The 17,722-nt window shown below is 39.1% G+C and overlaps 1 protein-coding gene across 3 annotated transcripts in view; it reads right to left on the bottom strand.

The window, feature by feature from the left end:
• The window catches only part of PRKN (parkin RBR E3 ubiquitin protein ligase), a 1,024,664-nt gene that overhangs the window by 422,108 nt on the left and 584,834 nt on the right, over positions 1-17,722 (bottom strand). The gene's annotated exons all lie outside the window — the stretch shown is intronic.

Raw genomic sequence — 17,722 nt, 5'->3', positions numbered from 1 at the left:
CATAATTTAAGCCTCTCATGAAGGTACGAAACCGAACTCAATATGATACCTCTGAAGCCAGCTTGACACTGTGACTTTGCTTTGTTCAAGCTAATGGTGCCATTATTCTCCCAGCTACACAGTCTCCAAGTCAGAGAGGCATGAAAGATACCTTCTGCTTCTTCAGGGAATCGTTTACCAGTAGCTAGATTTTTAGTCACTAGTTCTTCTCACAACTCTTCTATTTTATTTTTATTCTTACTAGGACAATTGAGAAAAAGACTCTTCCTCTTATCCTCCCTTGTTTGAATCTACCTTCCATTTTTAAATTATGCCAAAGTATATTTGTGAGCATGTCACTGCCAGTTCAGACGCAGGTTACATCTCTGGTGAACCTCCTCTCCTCCCAAGGAATTCTGATTAGGCTGCCAGTTGCCTGGAAGCCTCGAGGCATGGCGCCCTGCTGTCGAATTTAACTTTAAAGTCTTCGTGCTACCATATGATCCAGCAATCCCACTCCTGGGCATTTATCCGGAGAAAACCATAATTCAAAAACACACACGCACCCCAATATTCATTGCAGCACTATTTACAATAGCCAGGACATGGAAGCAACCTAAATGTCCATCGACAAAAGAATGGATAAAGAAGATGTGGTACATATATATGATGGAATATTACTCAGCCATAAAGAAGAACGAAATAATGCCATTTGCAGCAACACAGATGGACCTGGAGATTGTCGTAGTGAGTGAGGTGAGTCAGAAAGAGAAAGATGAATATCACACGACACCGCTTACATGTGGAATCTAAAAAAACGGTACAAGTGAACTTATTTACAAAACAGAAATAGAGTCACATGTAGAAAACAAACATGGTTACCAAGAGAGAAAGTGAGGGGAGGGATAAATCAGGAGATAGGGACTGACATATACACACTACTATATATAAAACAGATAACTAATAAGAACCTACTGTAGAGCACAGGGAAGTCTACTCAATACTCTGCAATGACCTATATGGGAAAAGAATCTTAAAAAGTGGATATATGTATATGTATAACTGATTCACTTTACTGTACAGCAGAAACTAATAACACAACATTGTAAATCAACTATACTCCAATAAAATTTTTTTAAAAATTAAAAAATAAAGTCTTTGTGTGTAGGTGAGGACAGAGGGAGAAACTGACGCTTAAGGGAGCAAAACAATTTAGAGTGGAGAGTAGCAGAGATGAGCAACAGGGTTACTTCCAGGCCATATAAAGGTGAAGGTTCAGGCTGCAGTTTTGCCCCATCACCTTTAATAAGCATGGAGCCAAGTGAACAAAAAGACATCTTAAAGGTTTAAAGAGCAAAAGGAATCTTTCAAAAATGTATTCCTTGTTTATAAAAGTGTCAAAAACTCTTCCCCTTGTTACCTAAAAGTATAAGGTAGCTGTAAAACCCAAAATAAATGTCTACAGAATGGGAGCAGAATATTTTACCCCTAAGGAAAGTAATTATCCAGTTTGTTAAAGAGCTAACATTGCCCCTGGTGGTTGGGCTGAGACGCTCAGAGTGAACGGCCGTCACGAGGGCCTTTCTACGGAGCTGGCCAGTAGAACTTTCAGCTTTGATGGAAATGTTCTTTATCTGCTCTGACCGCATGCTAGTCACTGGCCACCATGGCAGCCGAGCAACTGAAAGGTGTCTAACACTATCGAGGAACTAGAGGAAACTCAGGCTTAGGAAATTAAAACAGCTCAGCCAAGATCACAAGCTTAGCTAACGGTGGAGTCAGCTTAACCCACCCCTGTCTGACTCACCATCAACGGGCCCTTGAGCACTAAACACTAAAATGCGCTTGAGCCGTTCAACCCCTGGGCCAAGAACTCACTTCCCAGGGGCCTCAGGGCTACAGCGGGTCCAGGACAGTCGGAGCCCCAGGCCAGCAGCCTCCAGGCTGGTGGCCTCTGTCCAGAAGCAGCACTGTCTCTCCACCCTTGTGAGGCCTACACATATCATCTCTCTTCCTTGTGTGCAATGAGGCAAACGTGGGGAGTACTTTTCTGGGAAAAGCCACATGGGCCTATGCCCCAAATTAGCAAGGATTCCAGAACACCCATGAATAGCACTGGAGGCTGGGAAATCTTCTCATGTGTCGCGAGATTTTAAGATCTTGTTTGTAGTAAAAATATTTACTGAGCACCTGTTCAACAGTAGGGGAAATTTCTGATCCATTGATGTTTCGGAGGAGCCTTCAACACTGTCAGCAGTGAGGAAGACGTACCCAAAGTATTACCTCATAGCTCGTATATAAGAGAACTGGACGGGGGGAGCTCTCGGCATCCCTGGTGGAGGCTCTAGGGAAGACTGAGGTCTCTCACTTATTTTGCAAGTGAGGAAACTAGTTATCAACAGAGATGGAGTTTGTTATCGGAGGTCCCCAGGCTTGTGACAGTCTGTTGCACTGGGTCTCAGTTACTACCTCCTCAGGAAAGCTACAGTAGGCGTTTGTGAAGGTCAAGATAAAAGAGCATTTTAGCCTTATTTTGTCTTTTTCCTCTTTATAAGTTATACTGTTCTTTTTGGATAATTGCTTCCTATTAAATTCATATTCTTTTTTTTTACCCTCATTTGTGTACGATTAGTTCTTACTGGAAAATTAATTCTGCATTTCCAATAATTTAGATAATTTGATGTCACTAATATCTGGATAAATTGATAAAGCATCAAAAAAGGCCTTCTCTACCTTCATATCCTGTCATATAATGCATTCTCTTACCATCATAGGGAAATCAAAATATGACTCTTTAAATCCTTTTTGTTTTTCAAATTTTATGAGTTTAACATGGACGGTATATAAATCACAATCAAACATTTTCTTCTTACCTCATCTGATTTAGCTTGATAAAAATCAACTCCATTTATATGTATGTCTTTTAGAAATATGTCTCTGTTTTTCCCAAATGGATATGTCTTACATCCAATGTTTAAGAAAAAATTCTAGTAGCACCTCCCTGGGGAATCTGAACTAGCCCCTGATTATGCTAATGGAAGCCAAGAGGTTTTCAAAGCAAAAGAACTATAATAAATTATTCATAAATAGGCCTCTCTTGATGGTTCTGGCGTTTCCGGATTTTCCAGACCATAGAGGATACTTGGTATGATATACATAAGCTGAGCTGAAGATGTACAGAGGGAGATGGGAATCGGAAGTTAATTGCAACTTTAAAGCACTGCATTTTTTCATTCAGTGTATTTGCAGAAATTGGCTGGGCAAAGGCAAGACCAGGGAGCCTGCCTGTCTGACTGGCCTCGGTGGCTGCAGGCACTTCTCAAGAGCGGGGACTTGTTTCTGACAGAGCTGTGGTCCAGTCCCCAAAGAAAATGACTCCCCAGGAAAATAAAGGATGACTCCCTTGCTTACCTGCCTCGATAAAAACCCAGACCTCCTTCCTTTCATTTGAGACTCATTAATGGATGCTCTCTTCATGGTAATAACCTAAATAAAATTACCTCCTTAGTTGTCTGGGGCACTTTGTCTTTGACACGGAATAGACTTCAATTAGTACAATATTCATATTTAGCCCTACAATTTAAGAAAGACTGTGAAGAAACTGAGAATAACTGGATTTGAAAAAGATAAGAATGAGGTGGGTGAGAGACGCTGTAAGTCCTGATGTGCCTGGAACAGTTCAGATTTATGTCAGTTGTCTCAGTATAATTATTAATAGCACCCCCTACTACTCTCAAAAGTATCCTGGTCTAAAAAAAACATACGATATCACTTATATGTGGAATCTAAAATATGACATAAATGAACTTATTTATGAAACAGAAACCGATTCACAGACATAGAGAAGAGACTTGTGGTTGCCAAGGGGAGAGGGGCTAGTGGAGGGATGGAGTGGGAGTTTCGGACCAGCAGATGCAAACTACTATATATAGAATGGATAAACAACAAAGTCCTACTGTATAGCACAGGGAACTATATTCAATATCCTGTGATAAACCATAATGAAAAGAATATAAAAAAGAATGTATACATATGTATAACTGAATCACTTTGCTGTACAGCAGAAATTAACACATTGTAAATCAACTATACTTCAATAAAAAAGAAGTATCCTGGTCCAGACAAAGAATTATACGGTCATCAGCTGCTGGTCCTACCATAAACCCCACACCCCAGCACGGTCCTAAGCATAGAGCCAAAACACATCTACTGAAATGCAAATAGGGAGATGCCAACAACCCTTCCCCTTCCCCTTCCCCTTCACCGTGGTGTGAGCTACAGGAAGCTGGCTCAACTGCATAGTTAAGGTATCACAGCTATTAAATACTGGAAAGCGGTATAATCTCTATGGCTACCATTTTTTTTTCTTAATCAGAATATCTGATTAAATAGTTCTAGTTTGTCACGGATAGATCTTAGACTTGATGATTCCCTAGGGATTTCTGTAGAGATAGAAGTCCCTGAATTGTTTCAGCCTGTCCTCTGGTTGGGTGGGTACATGTGTAATAGACTACTGGCAGTTGGCCATGGGTAGATATTTATTGTGGCTAAGGAAAAATCAATTTTGAGATAGCTCTTGAAGGATGAGTCCTCAATATTTAATCAACTAGTGGAAAATACAAGAAAGGTTAAATAACTTTCAACAAAATAGAGTCATCTAAACGTTCTCACTTGCTTGTCTTTATAAAGGGCTATTTTTCACAAGATAATAATTTCCCTTCTAATGGAACAAAGCTTGAGACGATATCAGGAAATGTCAGGAATGTTTTGAAAGCCATGACAAATCTGGTCTAATTTCTTCATTCTGAATTTTTGACATATTATTCTATTTGTATTTAACTTCCTGTTAGCACTGATGCTGTGTTTATAACAGTCATACTAACGTATGGGTGAATGAGACCTGCAATGATAAACTATTGGCACTTCAATCCTATCACCACTCTTCTTATTACCTCTTTGCCTATCCCATCTCTCAATCTCTACCAAATACAGGTGATTCTAAAGATAACTGAGTTTACGCTATGGAGTTTCCATGAAATTATAAGAAAATACATTTGAACTGTCAATGCCCCAATATCCACAAATAAATACCTGTATTACATTCTGCACAAATAATGTTTCCTTAATTCTTACTGTGGCAGAGATGATAATCACAGAGGGAATTTTAAAAACAGACAATTACAATCAGAACAGGAAGATGGAAGAGGAAGTCAAAAACACGGTCACAGAGCATTGATCAAAAAGGCCAGAGAAAAGCAGAAAGCAGAATGTTGGGATCTCAGGGTGGAGATCAACACCCAATTCAAGGTATATTTAATAAAAATTTAACAGGACTAACAATCTAGTAGGTATTACAGTGAATATAAAAGTAATATGAGTCTCTTGCCCTAAAACAATTTAGATTTTCTAGAGAAATATTAAATGTACATATAAAACCTTTGAATGTGTGACAGTATATGACAAAATGTCTCCTACAGTGGTATGGAATAAAAAGGAACAAACAGAAAAGCAAAAACAGAAGGAGTAGCTGTGAATTTAATTAGTAATATCTACTTGAAAAACTAGAAAGGATAGTTTCGGTTGTTAGTCAAATGCAGCTAATAGGATTCAGAGTGAGCACTGAATGGGCATCAGAGGGCGAGAAACAGGAGGCTGAGAAATGAGATGAGGAACAAAGCGCAGCCCCAAAGAGACAGCCAGGACAACAGGAGAAAGCACGCCACAGCCTGTTTTTACGTCAATTTTAAGGGAAACTGGTGTTTTCCTAAAAGCGTATATATTTGATGGAGAAGTGCTGCCCATTTCAGTAGCAGAATAACTTCATCATATTGCTGGAAGAATTTAAGAATTGAAAATTGGAAGATAGCAGGCGGAAGCTATACATTTTGTATTAATATGGCAATATGGAGTGAGACTTAGGAGCTCTGATATAATATAAACTTTTACTGAAAACAATTTTATTTTCTCAGTGATTTCACCCTGGCTTTATGCTAACATCTTTTTAGGGAATGTATTTTTCTGAATACAGTTTATTGTATTCAAGTGATAGCTTAGAGATAGTCATTCAAGGACTTCTGGGTCTTAAATGCAACAGTCTGATAATGTTGTTTAGCAGGTTTTGAGAGATTATAAGACAACAAGAGAAGTTTTGTTTCACATAAGTTTGGACAATGACATATTTGAACATTATGGTTTTTCAAAGTCAGTATTCATTTTTAAACTATAGAGGAAGCAAGCCTTTCGCTTTTATCTCAAGTATATTTCAGGGTCTTGGGTCAAGCACTAAATTGAAATTGTAGTATGCAATATGGCTCTATTTCATAGCTCTAGGAATACTGCCAATTTGCAAAGGCTGAGTTACTCAGACTTTTTTCTTGGAAACTAGAATGCCTTCCTTCAGGACTTACTGTCCTCATAGCTTTCCAAATATCATTACATTATGCAGGAGGTCTTTACTCAAAAACGTTCATATCACACAATTTCATAAATAAGGCAAAGAACTAAAGCATTGAGGTGTTGGTCAGTCTGCAAAATATTGACAGGTTTTTATGCTCAGCTCTAAGAATTTTACACAAACATTATTAATCCCATCATGTCAGGTCAGTGCAAAAGCAGTGACAATGTTTCAAGTGTTAATTCAGTGAGATAGCCCTAGGACAATGAAAACAGGACAGAAAATGTTAAACGTGAAAAATTGACTGAAAATGAGAGATGCTGCTGCTGCATATGTCATGACATGTTAGAAGGAATGAGCATGAAGGACAAAAACAAGCCAACAAAACTTGCGAAAAGTGTATTTTGAATCCATGCAACCCATAATGATCAGATGGTTATATGTGGCAAGTAGGTAGGTGAATTACTATATAACCTATATAAACTTAGGTTAAGGTTTTTTCAAAATAGGAAAGAGTAAAACGGAAAACTCCCATTATGGATAGCCTTCTAGAAGGCAACATCAGGATTAACGTATTCCTTGAGCTTTCTCTTGGTCCTCACACCCATTCTTCTTGTAACCTATACAACAACTTTAATGTCCTATTGTAAGATCACTTGGGGAGCTTTGTAAAAAAACTGATGCTGGTTTTCCATTCCTCCCCACCCAGAAATTCTTCCTGCAATGGTCTGGGCTGGAGTCTGCACATTAATAACCGTGAGACCTTCTCAAGTGATTCTAACACGCCACCAGAGCTAACAAACACTGGTTTACAGGGAGTAAGTTTGAAGCATCTTTTATCAGATACCTAACGTAGCCTTATTTCATTCATTCTCAAATCCCCATTTTTACCACTTTCTTCTTCCTTTAGAATTTGGATAGGGATCCTAACAGTATTAAAATTAATTTAATAGGTCCAAAACCATTAATTCATTTATTCACTGCACACACGCTTACATCTCACACCCCAGAATTTAGAAAAGGACTCCAGACACAGGTTGCTAAATCCCCACCTGTTTATTGAGTCACTTAAAAACTCAATTGAGTCACTTAAAAAAAAACTGTTCACTGTTATAGTGACAATAATTTAGGCGTCAGGGTAAGCTCAAAAGTGACAATAATTTTAGGCTTCAGGGTAAGCTCAAATATAATTCCCCTTTTTCTACACTGTCCTTTATTGGATTTTTTCCCATTATAGTAATATTTAACAGATAATCATTATTTTACACTTGTTTCAAATACTGAAAACAACTTATGGGACTAATATAACCTTGATACTAATATAATTGGATAACAACACTATAAGAAAGTCACAGGCCAATTTCACATAAGAATACAGAGTGAAAATCCTTATGAAAGATAACCTAACTGAAAAAAATGTACTTTTAAAAAAAACAGAATCAAGAAGGGTTTATCCCAAGGATGCAGTAATAGTTTAGCATCAGAAAATTTGTTTGTGTAGTTCGTGAAATTAATAGACTGAAGGAGAAAATGCTCGAATATGCTACCTTGAAAGATGCTGACAAAACATTAATATATATATATATTTGTGTGTGTAGATAGATACAGATATAGATATAGATATAGATGTATGAAGCTGACGCAAAACTAGGAAGACGAACTTCCTTAATGTGATAAAGTGTATCTATCAAAAGAAATCCTCTTGCTTTTGTAGGGAAACATCCCATTTAATGAAGAAACTTTAGACCCATTTCTTTTAGTGTCAGGAACAAAATTAAAATGTTTAGTATTACTCCTACTGTTTAATGTATATTACCAAATGTCCTGGACAATACAATAAGAAAAGAATCAGAAATAAGAGGTATAAGGATTATCATGGAATAGAAACAAAAGAAAAAATATTACTTAGAGATGACAGGCTTATCTATGTACATCCCCAGAGATCAAAGGGAACTTATCAAAAAATTGTAAAATTCCATTAAAGAACCTTGAAGTGGATTTGATGAAATGAAGGGATATACTCTATTCAATAAGGAGAACAGTTAAAGTTGTATATACCAGTTCTTCCCAAAATAATCCATAAACTTAGTGTGTCTTTTTTTTTTTTTGAGGGGGTAACATATAGGATTATTTTCTAGTTAGTTTCCTCAATCTTCTCACACATTAAGTATAACTTACATACTATCTAACAATACTTCACAGTTTTTATGAACGGTTATGAAACAGGAGGCAAAATGAAAGGTGCAGTAGACTTCTCAGCTGGGTGCTACTGGCTCTCCCACCAACTGGATGAGTCAGCCAGTTGCATCATTTTCCTTCCCTGAAACTCCTTTTCTTCGCTGATAAAATAAGACTAGACAATAGTAGGCATTCTTTACATTTTAAAATGCATTCCTTTTCGTAATAAGCTTAAAAGTCTAATAATGCCCACCACGTCTGCACGCTGAGTACCCCCCAACCTGCTACCACACAACTCATGTATAAGCTTTCTGACATAGTTCTTTAGGGTGATATTCTCCACATTAAGCTAGAAGATGGACTATATCTTCTAGAGAACTTTATCAGAATTTTAAAAAAAAAGAGTGCTTGCATATGCTTTCTGTAATGTGACTCAAGGGTTTTTAAAAATCTTCCATAAATTTATCAAATATACCAGTTTTAATCTATTAGAGATGTACATTGAAAGTGTTTTTTTTTTAATTTAGTGGTGCTTATAATAAGTAGTGAGTAGAACTGATGAAACAAGATTTTCAATATATTTTTACAAATACACATCCCCCTCTCCCCAGAGTGTAATCACAGGGTAAAGTGATCTCTAGGTTTCTTCTGTTTCTATGATTCAATAATTATTCCTGCTGTAAAACTGACTAGTTTGCTTGTTTCTTTTGAGGCGCATCGGAACACCAAACTCATCCATCTGTTTCTCCTTTCTCCCTTCTCTCCCACTCAACAACCTAAAATGGAAGATTCCAAGCACTAAGGTGCCAGGGCTCATACACATTAGAAACAATTTCTTCCTGAAAGTCAGACTGTCCTTAGGGTCACTGCTAACACTAGTGTACGTTTGCTGAGATCAGGGTTGACACATTTTTCTGTAAAGGATCAGACAGTAAAGTTCTGGCTTTGTGGACCATATGTTCCCTATCAGAACTACTTAATTATTCCCCTGCAGCATGAAAGCAACCACAGACAATACATAGAGGAGTAAGTCTGGTTGTATTCCAATAAAACTTGATTTACAAAAACAGGGTGCGGGCTGGATTTGGTGCATGGACCCTAGTTTGCCAACCATGGGCTTAGACGTAGTTCACCCACTGAACAGGTGTGTCCTATCCTGAAAGGAGGCCTCATGTGAGCATGAACAAGTCTCTCTCTACTTATTTCAAACGAATAAGGTATTTTTTCAAATGGCACACATTTTCAATTGACATGGAGTGTGTGTGCATATGTACACAGACTTACCTCAATTCGATTTTAACATTTTTAGACACAGGTCACATAAGCAGAATATCAGCTCAAAGCAGTTCTAACAGACTCAGTTTGAAAAATAACAACATAGGCGTTGTGTTATTAATACTGCCACTTCTACACTTTCTCCCATCAGGTTCATTAACAGTAGTCCAAGTGTGACTTCAGGTAATGATCACTTCAAGTGAACTCACGTCTATTGCCAAAGTGTGAAGTTATAAAGGAAAAAATACAACTTCGTGGAGAAGCAAATCATTCATGACCTTAACATTGATTAAGCGTTAAATCAGTTAGGCAAGTTTTGTTGTAGCATCCAATTATCAGGTTGGCAAAAAGCCACTCAGTAGACAGAATGTAACAAATGGCCAAGGATCTTAAATTCATGAATTGAGTGATTTACCATCACTCCTTCTCACGCGTAAGTTGCTCTACAGGAATATATAAAGCAGGCACTGATAATGGGACAGAAGAACTACAGGGTTGTCATTACCGAGGATACTTGATAAAGTAGTTGAGTCCTTTTGAAAATCTTCTATCACTTAGAAAATATTAATTGCAAAATATTTCTGGTTGCCCATACACTGGCTATTAGGTTACAGAATAGAAATATGATTCTTTTTAATTTTTTACACTAATTCTATATTTGTAGGTAGAAAATCAGATAGTACTCATCTTGAAATCATCGTCAAAAACTCTACAGACTAAGACGTTAGTTAGTCAGTCCGTCAGCACATCCTGTGGAAAATGGGTATGTATGCTGCATGGTTTGGAGAGCCTCTGATGAGCTGGGAATAGTTCTAGCCATCAAGATAGTAAAGGCCAGAGTGACCTAGAGACTTCTGCTTGCTGAGTATCCCCTCTTTGCCTCTTCCCTTAATGATGCTAATGGAGCCCATGTACATTCTGTTCCAGAGTGAGCCTGAAACGGCATTTTCTTTAGCGAAATGTTCTCCCTGTTGGCTGGGAGAAGCGACCCTCTTTGTTCTAATCCCTGCTCCCCTCAGAGGAGGAAGCACACTGCTCTTTTCTTAGGGTCGTAAGATGATGGCTGGTGGGTAATTGCTGAGTTGTGCCTTTCAATTACCTATGCCACAGTTGTGCTTTTTGATTTGTCAGACTAAGTAAAGCTTCTGTTCAAAGTTTCCTGTTTGAAACTTTATGGCGTCTTTATGCATACGCCAAAAAGCCTGGACCATGTCGGGCACAATTCGAATGGGCCATGTGAGCTAATTGCATACATTTCTCTTCTCATATTCCAGTTTGTTTAAAACAAGAAACTAGATTTCTTTTGTTTCTAAAAGTTAACAGAAACATTCCTGCTTCTTACTTGCTGGTCACGTTTTAAATTTCCTATGGTTACGCTTATCCAGTTGATTTTAGTGTTCTAGCATGTCTCATAGTTTTCTAGCATGCCTAAAACTATGATATTATGATGACAGAAAAATGAATGTATAGCAAGAAAAGTGTTTCTAATATTTATATGTAAAGTAATGATAATGGCAGTAATAATTCTGTGGTGTAATCTCGGAAAAAAATGAACTTGGTTAATCTTAAAATATTCTATAGTAGAGCTAAGAACTTAGCATAATTGCTTGCTATTCTTTTGTTAACTGCAGAATCTAGTTTGGTGAGTTTTTTTTCAGACACTTCAAAATTATCATGTCTTCAACTTTACAAGTTAAAGTCTTGTAGTGTATAATGGCAAATTTACAGTTTTAAAATTTATCATTAAGAAAATATTAATTGCAAAAAAATACTAAATAGAAGGAAGGGAAAATACAGATACTGGGATAAAGAGAAGGACTTTCACTGTATCAGTGTTTTTTTGTTTTTTGATTTTGCGGTACGCAGGCCTCTCACTGCTGTGGCCTCCCCCGTTGCGGAGCACAGGCTCCGGACGCTCAGGCTCAAGGGCCACAGCTCACAGGCCCAGCCGCTCTGCGGCATGTGGGATCTTCCCGGACCGGGGCACGAACCCGTGTCCCCTGCATCGGCAGGCGGACTCTCAACCGCTGCGCCACCAGGGAAGCCCCTATATTAGTGTTTTAATTTCTTTATTTAATTCCTTTATTTTAATTTCTTTATTTAATTATTCACTTAATTAATATTTATTGAGTGTCTACTTCTGACAGACCATTTGCGAAGTACTTCCTTTTTAGTAGACTCTTTCTTTGGATGTGTGTAAGTTTTAGCTAAAGAAGTCCATGTATACATGCGAGTGGAGAGTCGTGGTTATATAACACGTGGTTATAAGGAGCTGGAAAAGAAAATATGCCCTTTTAATCTCACTTTTCAGTGTTCTCTTTGCCAGCTCAAACTCACCGCTTCTAAAACAACTCATTGAGTGTCTTTCCTTCTCACATCCCTAACTCAGAGCTCCCTCTTTCTGGCACCGAAACCATCACCTTCCTTCCATCATCACTTCCTTGAAGTCACGTGCACCCTGAGAACTGCAGACGCTCAGCACAGAACAACTGCGCCCAATCCCTGCAACTAAGAGACTGGGCCAAACTCTAGCACAGCCCGAGGATGACCCCAGCCCCCATGAAAATGCCTGCCCAAGGGAGCTCAAAGCTGCCAGGAGCTTTTTACTGTTAGCCAACACCCCGAGATAGGCCCCTGAGCCCCCTTTCTCAGAGCATTTATTAAAAAGGGCTTACTCTGTGAGGATGTATCTCTTACAACTCAGAAGTGTCCTCTAGGACTTGAGAAACCTTCCTCTGAAACACACTCATTGGGAGGGCGGGGCCTCTGTCTCCCACTCCCTGAGGGAGGGGAGAATGGTAACTTGGAGCTGCCCACTGCGCTGGCGCTGGCGCATTTACAGGGAGCGGCCCTTCCAGCTCCGCCACTCCCCTGACCCTCCTGAGTCCTGCTTCCCCTTGCCTCCAGTTCCCTTTGAAAGGCCCAGTCTCCTCTGCACAAGCAGGACTGCAGCTTAGCTCCATCCCCAGCCTCCTGTCCCCACTGTCGGTAGTTACTGAATAAAACCTGTTTACCCTGCAAAAGGCAAAACGAATGTGTTTATCTTCCCTTCTTTTGGATGACAACCCTTTCTTCCCCTTTCTCATGTGCAGACAATCCCCAAATCCTATTGATTCTTCTTTAAAATGTTGCACAATCTGTTTTTCCTTTCGAGTGAGATATAAATGCTATACATCTTTCATAGACCTGACAATAACTGTAAAAGGTATACGAATTCCCAGCTGAGATGACAACGAGGCAGAGTGAATATTCATTTTCTGTCGCTGCCACAAACTTGGTGGCTTAAAACAACAGAGATTTATGTGCCCACAGTTCTGGAGGCTAGAGTCTGAGATGCTGCAGGACGGTGGCTCCTTTGAAGGCTCAAGGGGAGAAGCCATCCTTGGCCTCTTTCAGCTTCCAAGGCTGCCCTGGCACTCCTGGAGCTGTGGCCACATCCCTCCAGTCTCTGCCTCCCCGTTCACGCGTTCTTTTAAAAAAAATATTTATTTTTTAAAATTTATTTATCTTAGTTATTTTTTTTTGGCTGTGTTGGGTCTTCGTTGCGGCGCGTGGGCTTTTCATTGCGGTGGCTTCTCTTGTTGTGGAGCACGGGCTCTAGGCACGCGGGCTTCAGTAGTTGCGGCTGGTTCGAACCCATGTCCCCTGCACTGGCAGGTGAATTCTCCACCACTGCGCCACCCGTTCACTCTTGTCACTGGATTGAGGGCCCACTGGATTATCGTCTGGGGTGATCTCATCTCAAGTTCCTTAACTTCACTGAATCTGCAAAGACCCTATTTCCACATAAGGTCACATTCACAGGTCGTGGGGACCAGCATGTGGACATATCCTTTTGGAGGCCACCATTCAACCCACTCCATTGCTAAGCCCCATAGCAGCAAACCAAAAGTAAATACCTAGCCTAATTGCAGTTGCAGACTCCCCCAGGGAACAGGATTTTAAACCAATCAGTCTGGAATTTCCTGGTCAACATTAGTGAGGTAATCTGCCTGATAGACCCCTGCCGCCCTTACCTCAAAGGAAGGTGACCCTCCCTGAAACAATCTTTTTTTTTGCTTTTGACTTCCTCGTGCCACCGCCTTTCTGCCTTAAAGCCTTCCATCTTGTACAGCTCTTCCAGGTGCCTTTCTACTTGTTAGATGGGATGCTGCCTGCTCCACGAACAATGAATAAAGCCAGTAAGATCTTTAAATTGACTCAGTAGAATTGTTTTTTGTTTTTTTTTTAACAAGAGAAAGAGTATGACAGTCAAGGACACAGGAGAACATGATTATATAGCAATAGTCATGGTAGATGTACACATAAACCAGTAATGCATGTAGGTAATCAGACCATTACGAACTCAATATTATTGCACAGGATGAATTGATTTTAACCTAAATGTAAAGGTCACAAAGAACTAAACTGTTTTTGGGCTAACATTATCAACAGTGTCTCAAAGTCACCAAAACATCAGTCAAAATAAAGAGACTTGAGAGTATAAGCTGAAAATTATTTGTTTGCAATTATTCCATCTATTTTGGTGATGTTCTTTTCTATGACACATTTATCCCAAAAGATTTTCAATTTTTAAGACAAGAAGAATATAAAAGACTGTTCCAAAACAAAGAAAAAAGAGAAAAAAAGATTGTCCCACAAGATAAAAAAATATATATATATACATATATATATATTAGTTTGATACAAACTTCTACTTTCCTGTTCATTGATATTTTTTGAAATAGGAAAAAGTTCTGCATTGTTGTCTATAAATTTTTACATTAACAATCTGCTCAGGACTCACAAACATGAATTAATTCGATACAAAAAATCTGGAAAATAAGTATGCCTTCCTTTTCCTGTGGATGTGTCCTACTCTTCAGGAAAAATGAGTTGAGGAACATACTTACCTATGTGATTTCTCAAAATTGAAAAATAGTGGTATTTCCTGGAGGTGATAGTGAAGGCAATCTGTATCTGATAATAACCCAGTCATCAGCACCACTGCAGCCGGGGAAGGGTGGAAAATCCCCATCATTCTCAACTCGTCCCCCAAGTTGGAAAGTTACAAGGTTGGGGAGGGGGCTTGGGGTCCGTGAGAAGCTTGAGCACGTTAAGGTATACAATTTCTAATATGACTGCTATAATTGGCTATGAGGAGGGTCGGGACGGCTATCTGACATTAACCTTTGATAATAACTCAGACTCTGAAAAAGGCCTGCTTAACTTTTCCCTTCAGACTTGCTCCAGGAGCAAGAAAGGGTCCGGATTCCCACGTGGACCGCAATCTCAGCTGTCTAGAGCGCCCTTGCTGTTGACTGATCCACAATCAGCCCTCGAGCCCATGCGGTGGGTCTTGATTTTGATCCAGACCCTGAGCCATGTATTCTTGCAGAAACTGGACAAGGTGTGTACACGTTTCCAGTCATCAGTCTTTGTATTTTTAATATATCTATCGGTTCTACATTGTGGAATGATTCTCCATCTTTCATACTGAGATTATAAAGCCTTGAAAACAGCTGTCTTTGATCTTAATGTAATATTTTCATTTTTTTTCTGCCAAATGTCTTGAAAGGATCAGAGAGTAAGTATCTTAGGGTTTGAGTCCCAGACAGTCTCTGTGGCAACTACCTAACTACTGCTGTAGTTCAAAAGCAGCTGTCAACAATCCAGAACAAACGGGCGTGGCTACGTCCTTCCAGAGCTTATTTATGGGCACTGAAGACTGGATTCCCGACACAGACACACCTCGTTCTATCGTCCTTTGCCTTATTGCGCTTCACAGATATTGCGGATTTTTTTTTTTTTTTACAAATCGAAGGTTTGTGGCAACCCTGCATTGTCAGATTGACAGCACGTTTTAGCAACAAGTTATTTTTCAGTTAAGATATGTCCACTGTTTTTTAGACATAATGTGATTGCACACTTAACAGATTACAGTATAGTGCAAACATAACTTTTATATGCACTGAGGAAGTAAAAAATCTGTGTGACTCACTTCGTTGGGATATTCGCTTTACTGAGGTGGTCTGCAACTGAACCTGCAGTATCTCCAAAGTATGCCTGTAATTTTCAGGTATTGCTGTATCATTCTTAAAAAAAATTTTTACAACCTCCTAAATATGTAAAATCTATTCTTAGCTCATGAGCTGGTCACATTTAGCCCATGGGCTGTAGTTCGCCATCCTCTGGTCTACAACCATGTCATGAGAAAGTATGGCTTTAAACAGATGAAAAGATGATGATGAGAGTAAAAGAAAAAGGTGATGATGATGACGTCTGTTTAGATTAATGACACGAGCAGATAAATGCTTGCCATTGTAAGGAACTGCCTGGTGTTACAGCGAGAGGCACGGGTTACTGCCAAGAGAACTGGTTCTGGTTTCAGTTTATCTGTAACCTGTTAGTAGCCTTGGAAAATCACTTAATTTCTTTAATCTTTTTCTCCTATAAAATAATAGAAAAGGATTATAAAATTTCTAAGATCAATTTTACCACTGAGATTATTCCATTCTTATGTTTATAGCTTCTCCTTTTTCCCCCGTATAACCAGCTACCTGTTTGTTTATTGTTTTACTTATATCCTGTACGATTGTAGGAGATGAGCTTTTAAAACAGAAGGTGACTGGTACAACTGAAAATGAATGCCTGTCTCTAATTTGTCTTTAAGGCACAGGGTACTTGTAAAAGAGCACAGCCTTTAAGCTTGCCGATGACTTGCAGCATATCGGCACCTAGCACACATTTTGAAAAAGCTAAGAAATATAAAATCAAAGTAAAACAGAAATTATGCAGCAGAGAAGTCCAGTTAAGAGGAGGAGAAAGTATTTGGATACAGATAGCCTGCCTCTTGCTGTCATCAAAAGCATTTGGCAGGATTAGGCCCTTGCTGCAGGTACTGAAGTCCTACTTATTTAGACTTTAATGGCTGACGTGGTGTATTTTACAGTGTAATATAATTATAATTGCAGTTTTAAAACAAATGTACTGTCCAGCATGCACACACCCTATAAATGGCATAATAAATGGTCAATAAATAATAATGTGGAGTTCACTGGGACTGAACCACATTTCTCTAAAGTAGAAGATGCTAAGAAACAGAAAATATAAAATAAAATAAATAAAGGGGTATATGGCCAACCTATACACGTTTCTAAGAGCATCTGTGCCGTGTCTAGGGATGATGATGAAGCCCAAGGGTAAACTGGCCCCATGATAATTATATTCTCTATCATACTCGATTCCTTTGTAACTGGAGCACACGTGGATGACGTAGAAGTCATCTTTGACCTGCTTCCACCCAGGCTTTGCTCCTTTGCTGTTTTCATCAATAGAACCACATTTCTTCCACTCACACACCTGAGGTCATCTTTGGCTCCCCTCTCTTTATTTCTACATCCTCTCAGTCTCCCAGCCCTGTGGGTCCTTCCTTTGAAAAACCTCCTCAGCCATCAACTCTCATTTTCCTGCCAACTTCTTTACTGTCTTCTTCCCAGGGCAGACGCCAGGTCTGGCACACAGTGGGGATCCAGACAAGGTTTCTATGAATGGGAGAAGTGAAGGCAGTCCTCAAATGGTTCATGACCCAGGGCAACCTAGCTGCATTGAGTCAGATTATCTGCAAAGGTTTAATTCAGTTTATGAATTGATTTCACAAGATTTCAGCCCTGTTTTCTTATCTCCTTCCTTCCCTTTTTATTCAACCAATAAATATATTTTGAGCATTTATTGTATACAAACAAAATAAAATAAAATACCAACCAGCTATGGAATGGGAGTGAGAGGAAGAAAAGAATGTATCCTAATGTCCAGATCTTGGCCTGTCCTAGGGGTGCCTACAATACGACTGAGAAGACAGGTAGTACCAAGAAAACGACAACATAGGAAGCCCACCATAGCTCAGCACATGATCAG

Source organism: Phocoena phocoena, chromosome 12, assembly GCF_963924675.1.
Source record: "Phocoena phocoena chromosome 12, mPhoPho1.1, whole genome shotgun sequence".
Lineage (NCBI taxonomy): Eukaryota > Metazoa > Chordata > Mammalia > Artiodactyla > Phocoenidae > Phocoena > Phocoena phocoena.
Note: the sequence above shows the minus strand (reverse complement) of the source record. Positions and strands in the feature narration are given on the sequence as shown.